We start from the raw sequence: 16698 nt of genomic DNA, 5'->3' as shown, positions 1-16698 counted from the left end.
ACTTTTTTATGACTGGAATCTTTTGTGACTTTAGTTTGACCTAAAGGGCTTTGTTTTTGGTTATTTAATTATTTATTTTTCTATGACGTGATTTTTATGTATTTATTTAATTTTATTTTTTAATTATTTTTTTTTTATGACTGGATTCTTTGGTGGCTTTAGTTTGACCTAAAGGGCTTTGTTTTTGGTTATTTAATTATTTAATTTCTATGACGTGATTTTTATGTATTTATTTAATTTTATTTTCTAATTATTTTTTTATGACTGGATTCTTTGGTGGCTTTAGTTTGATATAAAGGGCTTTGTTTTTGGTTATTTATTTATTTATTGGCTTTTTTAATGATTTGATTTTTATTTATTTATTTATTTAGTTTTATTTTTTTATGATTTTTTTATAACTGGATTTTTTTGGTGGTTTTAATTGGACCTAAAGGGCTTTTTTTGTTATTTATTTATTTATTGGCTTTTTTAATGATTTGATTTTTATTTATTTATTTAGTTTTATTTTTTAATTATTTTTTTATAACTGGATTTTTTTGGTGGCTTTAGTTGGACCTAAATGGCTTTGTTTTTGGTTATTTATTTTTTTATTTGCTTTTTTATGACTTGATTTTCATGTATTTATTTCATTTTATTTTTAATCCTTTTTTTATGACTGGTTTTTTGTGGTTTTAGTTGGACCGAACGGGCGTTATTTTGGGCAGTGTTGGGTCCTCTGGGTTTCGGGGTTGGGTCTCAGAGAAGGTTCAAGAAGTTCTTTGTAGGTCTTTGGGTTTCAGGGAAAAAAATAAATAAATAAAACTAAAAATATACGATAACATTCATGTATGTATGTATATATATCAATAATTTTGTTTATTATTTTACAACAGTATATGTCATACTTCAAAAGCAAAGCACATGTACAGAGTATAAAAAGAAAAAAGAGCGGTTTTTTATATGAACAGGATACGTACAGATTACTTTGAATTGTCAAGTACAGAGTATAAAGAGAGAGAGAGAGAAAAAAAAGTTTTTTTACATGAACAGGATACGTCCAGATTACTTTGAATTGTGAGTCGGGCCAGGATGCGCGGTAGATTTCAGATAATTTTGCGTCTCAAGATTTAAAAAAAACAAACGTGTGAAGCATTTTCCCAATCCATGCATAGGATGGCGTGACGTCACGCGGTGCGCGTTACGATCTTTGCAGCGTGCCTTCCATAGGCCCCTAGCTGCAACCCCCCCTCCCCCCTTCGTTCCTTTTACTGTACCTCCTTTCATATTCTCTTTCTTTCATCTTACTTTCCACCCTCCTAATGATATTGACTCATAGTGCAACTGCTTTGAGGCTTTCAAAGTCAGTTTTCGCTTCAGCGCTGAAGGATCTCATCTCAGGTCCCAGTGCTTGGGCCTTTGTCCTAAATTCTATATTCAAATATATTCATCCCTTCTCAGACTACAGTGTATTGTCTTTGCTTTTGTTTTCAGCGGGTTTAGTAGATAGATTCATGTTATTATTTTGATCTTTGTAATATGCGTTATACGGTACATTGCTTGTAATTCATTCCATTTTGAACGAGAGAGAGAGAGAGAGAAATTCTGCATCTGCGCTGACGTCTGCTAATATTCACCAGCATTTATCAACCCCTCTCTCTCTCTCTCTCTCTCTCTCTCTCTCTCTCTCTCTCTCTCTCTCTCTCTCTCTATCCATATTTAACGCGTTCCCTTAATCCCCACTCCCTTTCAGACACTGGAATGAAAGATTAAAGATGGGAGAAGTTGACACAACAAAGAGAGGAACCTACCTCCTCCCTTTATATAAAAAGTAAAGATAAAATAAAAATGAAAAAAAAAAGTGCTAAAGCAAATGATCTTCGTCGGTCTTTTTGTCTATCAGACTTGTGGTAGTGCCGTCAGTACGCCGCACTTGGTTCACTGTAGGCTCTTCCTTAAGGCTCTTTAAATTTAGACTGACGGAATCTTTAACAAAAGGAAAATCAAGAATTATGAAATTAATATTTTATCTGTTAAAGAAATTAAACACTAAATATTTTACAACCTAAAAGACCCTTACTCATTAAACATTTAGAGAAGTGGTAGCCACATCCCCCCCCCCACCCCCAACCGCCCCCCCCCCTTAGGCATCAACCCCCCCAATAAACCTGCCCTGGAAATGAAAATACATAAAGACTAGGTATAAAATGTTTATGATAGTGTAAAATAATTTTGAATGAAGGCAAATGCAGTATAAATGGTAATGAAACCAAGACTAGGACATCGTAAAAGGACATCAATATGAATTAATCTACAGTCCACTTTGTCATTACTTTATTTGGATGCGTGGTTTAAGCATTTGCATAAGCATTAGCATCACATCGGAATACGTGACGAAGCTGCTTCTCCTTGCTCCTTGAGTGATGTGGATATTCTGTATTGGGATGATTTGTCTACCATGTAAATAGCCTCCTGGGTATTATATATATATATATATATATATATATATATATATATATATATATATATATATATATATATATCCTTTCTTGAGACCCAGGGGGAAGAGGCCTAGTCCAAAGAATTGTAAATGAGGATCAACGTCGATTCATTCTGAATAATGATATAATAATAATAATAATTTAATGGTGAAGAAATCTGAAGTGGTGTAAATATAGATATAGATTATATAATATATAGGTATTTGTAATATATATTTACATTACACGACTGGGGATTTCTATACCATTTTAGTGTCTCATGCTATAATAATAATAATAATAATAATAATAATAATAATAATAATAATAATAATGATAATAAGAAGAAGAAGAAGTAAGGAAATGGATAGTAAGAAACATGTATCATTGACCTTTGACGAAATAGTCTCAAAAGTAAGTAATTATTATAGGAATAAATACCAGAAGGATATAGAAACTGTTTATAATAATAATAATAATAATAATAATTTAAAAATCCTCATAGCAGCACGAGTCTTCATATGGAGAAACAAATCCAGCTATGTAAATGTACATATATTTAAATTTAAAAATTATGTAAATGTAGATAAATATATCTAAATTTAAATTTTAATTTCAAATATATGTACATTAACATAACCGTGAATTTGTTTCTCCAATAATACTAATAATAATAATATCTTTTCATTGACAGATAAGTTAAACTTTAATCAACCCTTTTTTTAATTAAGGGAATGCTTTTATTCTTTTATTTGGCCCCGTACGATTATTGTTTATTTGTTTGTTTGTTTGTATGGTGTTTTGACGTTGCATGGAACCAGTGGTTATTCAGCAATGGGACCAACGGCTTTACGTGACTTCCGAACCACGTCGAGAGTGAACTTCTACACCAGAAATACACATCTCTCACCCCTCAATGGAATGGCCGAGAATCGAACCCGCGATCACCGAGGTGGGACGCTAACACCATACCAACCACGCCACTGAGGCGATGACTGTTGGTTATGTTGTGCCGTAAGTTCGTTGTTTGATAGCCGACTGGCATTTCTTACTGCTGGACAAAAATTTGAATTCAGTTCAAGTCCTGATAACTGATTTTAGTATAAGGTTCTTGTGCTGTTGTTTTATTTGTTCATTGCGCATTATTATTATTATTATTATTATTATTATTATTATTAACTTGGTAATTCATTATTCTAACTTAGACTATACCCATCCATCATATATACATTTCTATACCGTAGGTGGGTAGTGCCGACAGTGGATCTCGTGCGGAGCACTGTAATTAGCATTACTATTTAAGCTTCTTTGCAGCGTCCCAATTCGGGCCCAATTTGCAACCCGTTTCATTCCTTTATTTTACTGCACCTCCGTTCATATTCTCTTCCTTCCATCTTGTTACCCACCCTCTCCTAACAATTGATTGGTAGGTTTTCCCTCCAGTTGCGCCTCTCAAACCTTTTCTATACTCCCGATTTCCGTTTCAACGCTGAATGACCTCATAGAGTCCCAGCACTTGGTCTTTGGCCTTAATTCTAATATATATATATACTATATATATATATATATATATATATATATATATATAGTATATACATATATATAGATATACATCTATATATTATATATGATATATATATATATATATATATATATATATATAGATATATAGATATAGATATATATATATATATATATATATATATATATATATATCTATATATCTATATATATTATATATATATATATATATATATTATATATATATATATATATATATATATCTATATATCTATATATATATATATCTATCTATATATATATACTATATATATGATATATATATATAGATATACATATAATATATGATATATATATATATATATAGATAGTATATATATATTAGAATTAAAGCCAAAGATCCATATAGCTTAGGATATGTAAGAGGTCATTATAATAGATATATTATCTATATATATCATATATATATATATATATATATATATATATATATATATGATATGTATGTATGTATATATATATATATATATATATATATAGTATATATATATATATATATATATATATATATATATATATATATATATATATATATATTTATATATATATCATATATATATATATATTATATATATATATATATCTATATATATATATATATATATATATATATATATATATATATATATATTATATATATATTCCACCGATCTCTGTTGCTTACCTGTGACTTTCACACCTATATTTTTAAATTGTTCCTTTTTGGGTTAAGGACGTTTTGCGTGACGATTTCAATCACGATATTAACACAAAACCGAAAGACATTTTTGAAAATAAGTTGTATCAGTTCAGTTCAGGGGTTTTGAAGCCATTTGCGTATAGGCATGAATAACATACGATTGTATAAATGGCCTCTGCGGTCTTTAATACATATACATAGGGCACCCCCACCAACATTGCCGTTTGCATGTAACTGGTTCAGAGTGTGATATTCGTTTTCAGCGTTTTTTTTTTTTTTTTTTTTTTTTTAAAATATTGTAAGATACGTTTTATTTTCGTTAAATAAGACCAAATCAAGATTAATGTTAGTCAAATCAGTAATACAGTAGTATTCTTGAAATCAACAATTCAGTAGTATGACTTTTGAGATAAATAATTCAGTAATATGATTTTTGAGATAAGTAACCCAGTAGTATGATTTTTGAGATAAGTAACTCAGTAGTATGATTTTTTTTTCATTAATTTTGAAATCAGCAATTCAGTGATATATATATATATATATATATATATATATATATATATATATATATATATATATATATATATATATATATATATAGTAGACAGGAGAAGGGCGCAGCACCATACATAAAAACCATTAGATGATTATTTATTGCCAACGCGTTTCTTGACCCATGGTCACATCATCAGGACATCTATATAAAAAGGAGCATCCGAGCACATAATTAAAAGAAACATACATAAAGCATAAGAAAGCTTAAAATGGAAACTAAGTTAAACTTAAATACTGAATCACACTTAAATACATTTACACATTAAAAACCAAGAAAGCTTAAAATGATCCTTACAAAAACTAAACTCAATAAAAGAAAAAAAAGGAAAAAACGAATTTAAAATGAAGAGCAAGGCGCACCTCTCAAAATGACAGACACACACTAAAAAACTACACAAGAACAGAAAAAGAAGGCTGACAAATATAAACAAAACAAGCCCGTTATGCTATGAACAGGGGAACAGCCGATGATTGGCAATTTAACGTAGGTACATTTTTTTTTTTTATGCATAGACTTTTCCAAGAGAAGCCGTTCTCCAGGTTCCTTGACTTGGCCAATTATTTTGAAGTTGTATTTTATCGATGTCTTGCAACCTCTAGCGTGGGATCTTACATTGGAAAGTTGGGGATTAGACAATGTGTATATATATGTTCCTACGTCCTTCTCCTGCCAACTATAGTACCCTTTGATTATATTGGATATATTATATATATATATATATATATATATATATATATATATATATATATATATATACCTATATAATATATTTATATATATATATATTATATATATATATATATGTGTGTGTGTATATATATATGGATTATATATATAAAGGTATATTAAAATACCATATATCTATAGTATATATATATATAGATATTTGGAAAGGGACCTATCTTTTTATAAAGTTATAACCATTTAACCCTTAAGATGAGATTTTTAATAATTAAATATCTATAACTATAATTTAATTTTTCGTATGGGAGTAACAAAAAAAATCTGTGCAAATTCCTTTATTATGCATACCAAAAAAATTCCGTTAAAAATCTTACAAAAATTATATATAAAATTCTACTTTAAAAAATCTGTAAATAGTAGGAAGAAGAAGCGTCGAAGTGTAAACACGGCTGTGATTGTATTCCGTTTTTTTTTTTTTTTTTTTTTTCTTTTTTTTTTTTTGCTCAAGCCTTTCCCTGTCTTTTGATGGTTTCCTAGTGATGTAGCGTTGCTACAGGGATCATAAAGGTACGAGGAACCAATAACTAAAGAGTTTATAGTTGTGTTTAGACTTAGTTGCCTTTTGGGGATAAAAAGTGAGTTAGTGGTCGTCCGTCACTATTTGCCGAAAAGGCTGGCTGGCTGCATCCCCCGAGGCTATGAGTGACTTAAGCCGTGAGACAGCCCAACGATGACGTCACGATTCTGCCCTTAAATGAAACAGTTTGTAGTGTAATTTTTGAGATTCTTGGAATTGAAACTTGCGACTTGATAGGATTCCAGTTGATGCCTAGGAATAGGTTTATCATGAAATTCAGCTCGCGCGTTATATATGAAAAGTTCATCAGTGAATACGATGAGAAGGAACTCCAGATCAGCAATGGGATTACTGTGAAAATAGTGAACATGGGAGCAAGCTACTCCTTTGTATCAATCAGATACGCACCTTTTGACATGGACAACCAGATGATAGAATCCGTACTTGAAGGATGTGGAAAGGTAATATGGATAATGAATAACCAACACACGCTAGGAAAACGAAACGGTTTATTGAATGGGATAAGAACAGCAAAAATGGAAATCAAGAATAACATTCCATCGTCTATTAGGATAGCAGGACATTCGGTGTCCTTCTTGCACAGCGGACAGAGCAGAACCTGCTATAAATGTAATGGTTGAGTGGGTGGTTAACTTCTTTTTAATCATGGCACTGACGGTAGCCACCTTAAATGTAAATGGACTTAATGTAGTTAACAAACAGATGTGCGTTGACTCTCTCATGAGATTAAACAGAATTGATGTATTGATGTTGCAGGAGCATAATATTAAAAATGTCAAAGACTTGATTTACCAATCTAATGATTATGATGTCTTTATTAACTGTTGTACTAATTTGAAAGGTGGAACTGAGAAATATATTAGAAAGTGTCCTAGCATTAAGGTTCAGGAAATTTTTTTTCTCTTATTATAAGATAAACTGCAATATAATCAGATTTTAAATATATATATTTTATATATATATATATTTATATTTAGTCGGATCATCAAACTTACATTCTTAATAGATTACAAAAGTCATAAACTTAAACCTTTCGCAAATGAAGTCCCTTTTCTGATACCATATTTTTGGGTATCTGCCTGCCAACTTATATAATAATATAACACAAACCTACAGATAAGTTAATTGAAATCATAATTGACATATTTTCTGTTAAAACAGTTCAGCATTCTTTCACTTAACAAATGTTCAAGTAACCATCTAGTATATCTAAACTTACTCTTTAAAAGTTTATAATTTGTCTAAGATCATATTTCTTTTTCTTGCTCACCCATATCTCATACAAGTAATCCACAATTAAAACTCATGCAGCATTATTACACTTTGTTGTTTTACAATTAAAATCTAACATTAAAATTCTTAAGAAACTATTTTTCTCAATGCTACATATATTGATCAGAATATTTTTAAACCATAGAAAAATATCTTTAATATAAATACAGGAATAAAATATATGGATTGAATTTTCTTCCTCCCCACATCTGTCACAAGAACCATCCGTCCTTATCTTTAGCATCCTTAATCTTTGGTTAGTTGCTAGAGTCTCATACAAATATCTATACATAAATTCTCTCTCTCGTAATCCTATATGTCTATTGTTTACATTCTTCCAAATGCTTTTCCAGTTGAACAACGGGTGGTTACTCTCTATTATGGCCTCACAATTTGGACGGATACAATCAAACTACTTTACTCGTCAAGAAAGGGAAATTTTTACAACGAAACACCTTTCTAATTGCCTCTATCGCTACAGAATAGTATGAATTAGAAATATACGATATCTCTTTTTTATCAATCGTATTCAGCATATGACTTACTCTTATACTACAATAATAAACAGCGAGGCATGAATCATTTGTTGGCTCTTTGAAAACAGTGCAACATAAAATAGATAAAGCTTTGTGATAAACATCAGTAATCCCTAGTCCCCCTTCTTCCTTGGGTAAACAAAGTGTTGTTCTTCTAATAGGCTGGTACTTTCCATGCCAAAGAAATCTGAAAATACGAGAATTTATGGCTAAGGCCTCTCGTTTAGACAATGGAAATGTTTGAGCCAAATACCATACTTTTGAGAGTATCAAGGAATTGATAATAATACCCTTTTGATATAGGGTTAATATTCTCTGTTCTGACATGGATGATATTCTGCTGATCTTGTTTATTCTGTTTTCCCAATTTTGTCTGCAAGTTTCTTCATAATTTCCACTATATTCAATCCCTAAATTATTAGTTTTCATTACACTTTTTACCCTGTCAGTAGGCCAAGACAATTTATTTTCCCAGTTTCCAATTCCTAAAACTTTTGTTTTATCGATGTTTAGTTGTGCTCCTGTAGCCTTTTCAAACCTTTCTATCTCTTTATAAACAACTTGCAGAGATTTCTCAGCGGTGATGAAAATGGTTGAATCATCTGCAAACCCTTGAGGCTTGATACATTTTTTATTTGGAAGTGGAGGAGGAATAATCTGTTTATTACCTTTAATAGCTAAGTATAAGGGTTCTTGAAATATTACAAACAAAAGCCTGGACAAGGGACATCCCTGTCTAACAGACCTATTTATTTCAAACGAAGAACTAATTACTCCATTGATGCATAAATAGCCATGACTGTTTTTATATAACACCTTTAACCATTTGATAAAGGAGTCGGGAAATCCAAAGCAATTCATAATTCTCCATAAGAACTTCGTATCCACCCTGTCAAAAGCCTTTGACCAATCAAGGTTTAAAAGAGCCAAGTTCGAATGAATTTCGGATGAATAATACACTACATCTCTTATCATATTATTATAGTCGATAATTGACCTTCCATTTACACCACAATACTGCTCAGATGAAATAATCTTATTCATTACTAATTTCATACGATTAACTAATATTTTTGCACATATTTTATAATCTACGTTAAGAAGAGACATGGGCCTCCAGTTCTCTGTTAGTTCTACGTCCCCACCCTTTGGTATAAGCTTATGAATGCCTTCATGCTGAGAACTACTCAAATCCTCCTTCAGAGCGTACCTAATTACTTGTATGAAGTGAGGTTTCAACAGTGTCCAAAACTTTTTGTAAAATTCAGTAGGAAGGCCGTCCTTTCCTGGTGACTTTCCAATGCTTAAGCCCTTAATGGCTGCCCATATTTCTTCTTCTTCAATTTCTTTTGATAACATATCTACATCATCATTATCCAATTTATTCTTGCACATTCTAAGTAATTCCTCTTGTTGAATTTTATCAACATTAACCTTATCGTGTAAGTCTTTGTAATAACTTTTAAAAAATGAAACAATACTGTCAGTATTAATGAGAACTCCTTTATCCGTTTTAACTCTAAAAATACCCGAGTTCCTATCCTTCTCTCTTCCTAACAAGTATGCTGATACCTTTTCACCTTCTACCATGTCTCTTAGTTTTGCTCGTAGTTTAATGCCCTCACAAAACTCATTCTGTATGTTATTCGCTCTGTCTTTAATCGCCCTTATTTTTTCAGTCAATTCCACCAACATTAGCTTTTGCATACAATTGTTTCAGTCTTCCCTGCAACATATTTAGAAGTCCATATTTTTCTTGCGACATAATTTCCGACATTCTTATAAAAAGCCTTTTACATTCCATTTTTGCAAAATCCCACCATGATAGCAAATTATCAAAAAAACCTTTTTTAGCCACAATATGACTCCAAACTACACTGAAATTCTCCTCAGTTTCTTTAAAACCCAAAACTTTTGTGTTAAGCCTCCAAAAACCTCTACCAAATTTTGTACATTAAATTGATCTAAAACCATGCTGTGATCTGAGCAGCTGATAGGTATTGTTTCCCAAGACTTTATATGGTTAAATAGCCTTTTAACATATACTCTGTCTATTCTTGACCCGTAGTTATTTTTAACAAAAGTATATTCAGGTAGCTTGTGACAACCTATGGTTATGTCTTTCAATCCTACTTGTTTTATCATGTTCCTTAGAGCTTTTGACCGTAAATAAACATTTTTTGAACTACTGTCTCGAAGAGAGGTCACACAGTTAAAATCTCCACCTAATATTAAGTTTTCACTGTTATTCCTGAAATAAAATAACAATTTATTTCGAAAGAATTCTTCTCGTTCTGGTATTTTGTTTGTTCTTGATGGAGCGTACAAGTTCAACAGAGGAATGATTATACCATTAAACTCAATCTTAATACTATTTACTTGCCCCTCTCCATCCATTTCCTGATTCAAGACCTTAATGCTAGGACATTTTCTAATATATATCGCAGTTCCACCTTTCAAATTAGTACAACAGTTAATAAAGACATCATAATCATTAGATTGGTAAATAAAGTCTTTGACATTTTTAATATTATGCTCCTGCAGCATCAATACATCAATTCTGTGAAATCTCATGAGAGAGTCAACGCACATCTGTTTGTTAACTACATTAAGTCCATTTACGTATAAGGTGGCTACCGTCAGAGCCATGATTTAAAGAGGTTAACCACTTACCCATTACGAGCTTGTATTTTTACTATTCACCTTTCGTCGTTTTCTTTCACAATCATCCTTCAAATTTCCCTCATCATTTCTATGCATCTTGTCATTACCGTCTTTACTTTTTTATATAACCATTTTCCCATTATTTTCCACATGTACTTTCCACTTTTCAGTATTCTTATCTTCACTTTGTTCTTTGTGACTAAATTCCTTAATCCGCTTCTCAACGTCATCAGCTTCGTTCATCATTTCCCTTTCCAGGCTCTCATCGGTCAACATGTCTTCTGCTATGTCGTTGTATTCAGTTGTCATATTTTCGTCGAAATTATTCCTGATCACTTCCTCATGACTGGTTTTCCCTACTGATTCTGCTTCCATACTTGGCAGTTCCGTATCATTTCGCTCACGATGAATCTCCACTATTGCTTTATTTCCGTTTTATCAGACTTCTCGGTTTCTTTTTCCTTTACAATGTTGTTTTGTATCCCATATTCAGATACAGTTACATCTTCATTATCGGACTCATTTATATGCATGTCTTCATTATCGGATTCATTTATATGCGTAGAATTAGCTGGCATTGCAATGCTTACGCGTTTTAACTCATCATCATTATCTATGTCACCCTAGACATTGTCTTTATCAATTAAATATTTTGAGTTAGCATCTGTGTTATCTTCAGCATTTTGAATTTCTTTATCTTGGTTCAGTTTTAAAGTTTTTCATTATCACAAGTGCAATCTTGAAGTAGATCCTTTACGCTAAATCCTGGATTCTCCTTCGCTTTTCTGTTCCATTTTCCTATTTCCGGGAAGTGCGTTTCCTTATCCGTCAATTCCTCCCTTAATGTCTTCTCTGTAACACAGTTTTCCACTAGATGATCTTCACTTCCACATTTATAGCAGGTTCTGCTCTGTCCGCTGTACATGAAGGACACTGAATGTCCTGCTATCCTAATAGACGATGGAATGTTATTCTTGATTTCCATTTTTGCTGTTCTTATCCCATTCAATAAACCGTTTCCTTTTCCTAGCGTGTGTTGGTTATTCCTTATCCATATTACCTTTCCATATCCTTCAAGTACGGATTCTATCATATGCTTGTCCATGTCAAAAGGTGCGTATCTGATTGATACAAAGGAGTAGCTTGCTCCCATGTTCACTATTTTCACAGTAATCCCATTGCCGATCTGGAGTTTCTTCTCATCGTGTTCACTGATGAACTTTTCATACATAACGCGCGAGCTGAATTTCATGATAAACCTATTCCTAGGCATCAACTGGAATCCTATCAAGTCGCAAGTTTCAATTTCAAGATTCTCAAAATTACACTACAAACAGTTTCATTGTCAGGTTTGCTTGAAAAAATCAACCCAATGGAGTCCTTTCTCCTGATTTGAGGATAGAATCGTGACGTCATCGTTGGGCGGTCTCACGGCTTACGTCACTCATAGCCTCGGGGCATGCAGCCTTTCCGGCGATGAGTGACGAACGACCACTGATTTATTTTCTATCCTCAAAAGGCAACTAAGTCTAAACACAACTATAAAACTCTTTAGTTATTGGTTCCTTGTACCTTTATGATCCCTGAAGCAACTCTACATCACTAGGAAACCATCAAAAGACAGGGAAAGGCTTGAAATAAAAACTGAATACAATCACTGCGTTTACACGTCGAAGCTGCTTCCTCTTCTCTCTTCCATCATATACTGTGTATCTCGTGTGGTGCGCTGTAACAGGCTTTACTTAAGCGTCTTTGTAGCATCCCAATTCGGGCCCTATCTGCAACCCGTTTCATTCCTTTATTTTACTGCACCTCCGTTCATATTCTCTTCCTTCCATCTTGTTACCCACCCTCTCCTAACAATTGATTCGTAGGTTTTCCCTCCAGTTACGCCTCTCAAACCTTTTCTATACTCACGGTTTCCGTTTCAACGCTGAATGACCTCATAGAGTCCCATCGCTTGGTCTTTGGCCTTAATTCTACTACATATATATATATATATATATATATATTATATTTGTATATATATATATATGATATATATATTCTTGTCCCATATGTAGTCTGGGAACTTACGTGGGTTCTTCTCAGAGGACGATGAGGGTTCGCATAGACTGCTACAAGGGAGTTAGTTTCCGTACTGGATGTTCACTATCAAATCCCGAACAGTCCAGTATACGTGAACAAAGCAAAAAATGTAAAGTTGATATTAAATATGAGGATTTTATTATTGTTGGTCAAACCTCCAGCCCAAATGAATTATTGATCCTGGAGAGCCATTTTATTAAACAACTTGTTCCGCAGTTGAACAACCAGACCACCTCCACCCCGTTGCATCTTTCGTAAGCCTATGTTTCTGTGTACATTCTTTTAGTTTTTATTTATCTCTTACCATGGTAGGTCGACCCCCATTGCTCCTCCAAATATTTTTTTAAACTTTGTATTTTAACCTAATTTATTTTTTATTTATTTTTTTGTTTTAACTATCTATCTGAACTTTTAACCTAACGTATGTGCTTTTAGTTCTCGTGTTGTTTTATCAATTGTTAGTGTATTTTTATCTATGTGTGAAGTTTCGGTTTTCATTTTAACTAGTTTGTAAATAATTTTTAGACTATTTTCTAATCAATTTAATTTATATTAGTCATTATTTATTATACAGACCCTGAAGATGCATTCTGATGAATGCGAAACGTGTCGGAATAAAGTGTAAAATACTTCGCCATGTATATACATACATATACTATATTATATATATATAATATATATATATTATATAGATATATATATGGTATGTATGTATGTATGTATGTATGTATGTTATGTATAATATATAATTTATTTATAATATATATATTATATATATATATATATATATATATATTATATATATATATATATGAAAGGACTCATATCTTTCTACAAAGTTATAACCTATTTAACCCTTAAGATGAGATTTTACTTAGAATTAAATATCTAAAACTATAATGTCACGTTTCGTAAGGAGGAAAAAAAAAACATCTGTGCAAATTCCTTTATTATACGCATACAAAAAAATCTTCGTAAAAAATCTTACAAAAATGATATATAAAAATTCGCACGCACAATAGACTGGCCTTACAAAACACATTATAGCTAAAAGCGGTAAAGCTGTGTATTTGATTGCGTTGTCGTCATCATGTTGGTTAGGGGAACCCCCCCAACTCAATAGCCCCAAACTCACCCAGGGCCACTATAGTGGTCCCGTCACTCGAAATTGGAAAGTCTGTAGAAGACAGATAGAGCGTAGAATTTAGGACAAAAGGCTCAGCGCTGGGGCCTCTGATGATAAGGTCATTCAGCGCTGAAACGGAAATTGACAGTAAGAAGATTTGAGAGGTGTAACAGGAGGAAAACATCCCAGTTGTCAGGAGAGGGTTATGGAAAGCGAGATGGAAGATGGGGAATATGAAAGGAGGTACGGCAAAAGGAGTGAAAGGGGTTGCAGCTAGGGGCCTACGCTCTGATGGCACTGCCCCCCTAGGGGGCGGGAGAAGGGGGGGGAATGCTATAGGACAGTGCAGAATGGGAGTAACAGAATACATTTGACTAAAGTCGTCTGCTTGAGATTCTTATCTCGTATATTTTCAAGTTACAGACAGGGAAGATGAATGAGATCAGCATGGAGAGATCGTTGTCCCGTTACAATTCCTTAACAAAGTCTCTATAATAGTAACTGTAGTACAAAACTCCCAATTGAAAAAAAAAAAAATGTGACAGTCGTTACCTGTCAAAATCCCACACACAAAATATGACGTCCATAGGTACTTATCCAACTATATTAATAAATCTATCGCTAATGTAAGCTAATATATATATATATCACGCAGCTTAGCTTTGATGATCTAGGTCACAGATCCAGCATCGTCAGTATCTGGTATATTTCTTTTTGAAATGAAATTTGAAAATGCTGCCATCCATAAATATTGGATCTCAGTGTCAGTTCAGAAATCATTTAATAGTAAAACAGGGAATGTTTCCAATGAAGATGTCCAAATAACATTTTGGATTTTTTTTTTCGTTTTTTGGGGGTGGGGTTGGGGAAGGGGAACTTTGCATAAACTTATCCAGAATCTAAGTTTCGTTTTAAGTAAAGAAAGTTCCTGATTTCACGCATGGCCTTCAAATACCACGATGCTGGACCATTTCCAAGATGGGAGCGTATACAGGGGCATCACAAGAATATATACCCAATGAGATGCTATGCCATTGTACTGGGGCTAAGGTTTCGGTCTGATTTGAATTCAGCAATTGTCGGACGTTTCGTGGAATTACGTTTCCTGCTTAAGGTGAAAAAGAAAAATGATTTAAACTAAATGTTGAGGGTATATACTCCCCAGCGAATGATATTTCCTTATACCCAGTTAAATGCTATGTGGTTGTACGTGAATTTGAGTACAGCTTCTGTTAGATATTTAATGCATTCAATTTTGTTCTCATTTAATCTTCAGCGAATGGTATTTCGTTCTTAGATAAGTAAGTTATAGAATGTATGATTCTATTCGTGTTATATAGCAACTATAAATAATATTCTAGAATTCCTTTAAAAAGTTACATACACTGTGAATAAACCTATGCAAGACTGGGTGTAGGCGACACACATGTATTTGATAAAATATGCCTCTATGTGAAAAATCTATTTCCAACCAATACCTTGCCCTAGTGCAATACCTTATTCTTCTAAAAATACATTTCAAAACACACAGTGAGACAGCTTTGAAACACCTTATAGAACTAGGAAGTACTTGAAAGCCTCGGAGCCTAGGCTAGGTACATGTACAGAGTTCAATTGGGCAGGTGACCCAGTGCCCAGCCCATAAGAAAAATAGGGATGAGGTGAAATACCCCAAAGGCAGTGAAGACGTAGAACGATACATTACAAAAGGAAAAAACCAAAAATCACGGTTTTTATTTTAAAAGATTTAGCAAAAAATACTTTGTTCATGACCTTTATACCAAATGAAAGATGATGATGGAGACTTACTTTCCTGTGCTGGATTAACCAGACGCGAATGGAAGTCTGAGCAACGATTAAATTGGCAGTATTTTGTTCGTACTTATGGTATGAACAAAATGAGACATTACGGGAGGATGCAGAAATATTAGAATATGCAACTGAACCTAGATATCTGGATATCAAAAATCATTCAGTACTTATGCAGGACACATGATTTCATTGACTACAAAATATGAAAATAAGACCCAATGTTTTTTCAGATATAATAAAAACATGTTAAATATTTACCAACAAGAGTACCTGTCTATTTTGTCTATGGTGATTTCATGAACACACTTCAGAGGTCAACCTGAGGTTTCAAGGCAAACAACTAACTTAAGGTTAACAAAGAAAATCTTACCTAATTATGCTAAATAATTCAGCCTCATTTCCCCAGACTGAATATACAGTATATAACGTTACTGAAAGACTTCAGGGCAGTGAAAATACAAAGAAGCTTCGAAACCAAGTGGTAGAACTTAAGAGTCATTAAAATCACTACTTGTAAAGTCATCTCTTTTTGAAGATTACTTGCACAGGAGAACCAGCATAACGTGTAGTATATAGTACCTTCGATAGGAACTAATCAGTTTCAGAAAATTGTACAGCAATATTATATAATATATATAGATATATA

General features: G+C 32.6%; 1 long non-coding RNA gene across 1 annotated transcript in view; it reads left to right on the top strand.

The window, feature by feature from the left end:
• Positions 1 to 16698, top strand: part of LOC135205211 (uncharacterized) — a 539269-nt gene that overhangs the window by 32914 nt on the left and 489657 nt on the right. The window lies entirely within an intron of this gene.

The sequence above is a fragment of the Macrobrachium nipponense genome, chromosome 49 (genome assembly GCF_015104395.2).
Source record: "Macrobrachium nipponense isolate FS-2020 chromosome 49, ASM1510439v2, whole genome shotgun sequence".
In the NCBI taxonomy this organism is placed as follows: domain Eukaryota; kingdom Metazoa; phylum Arthropoda; class Malacostraca; order Decapoda; family Palaemonidae; genus Macrobrachium; species Macrobrachium nipponense.
This window is presented reverse-complemented; position numbering and strand designations above follow the sequence as displayed.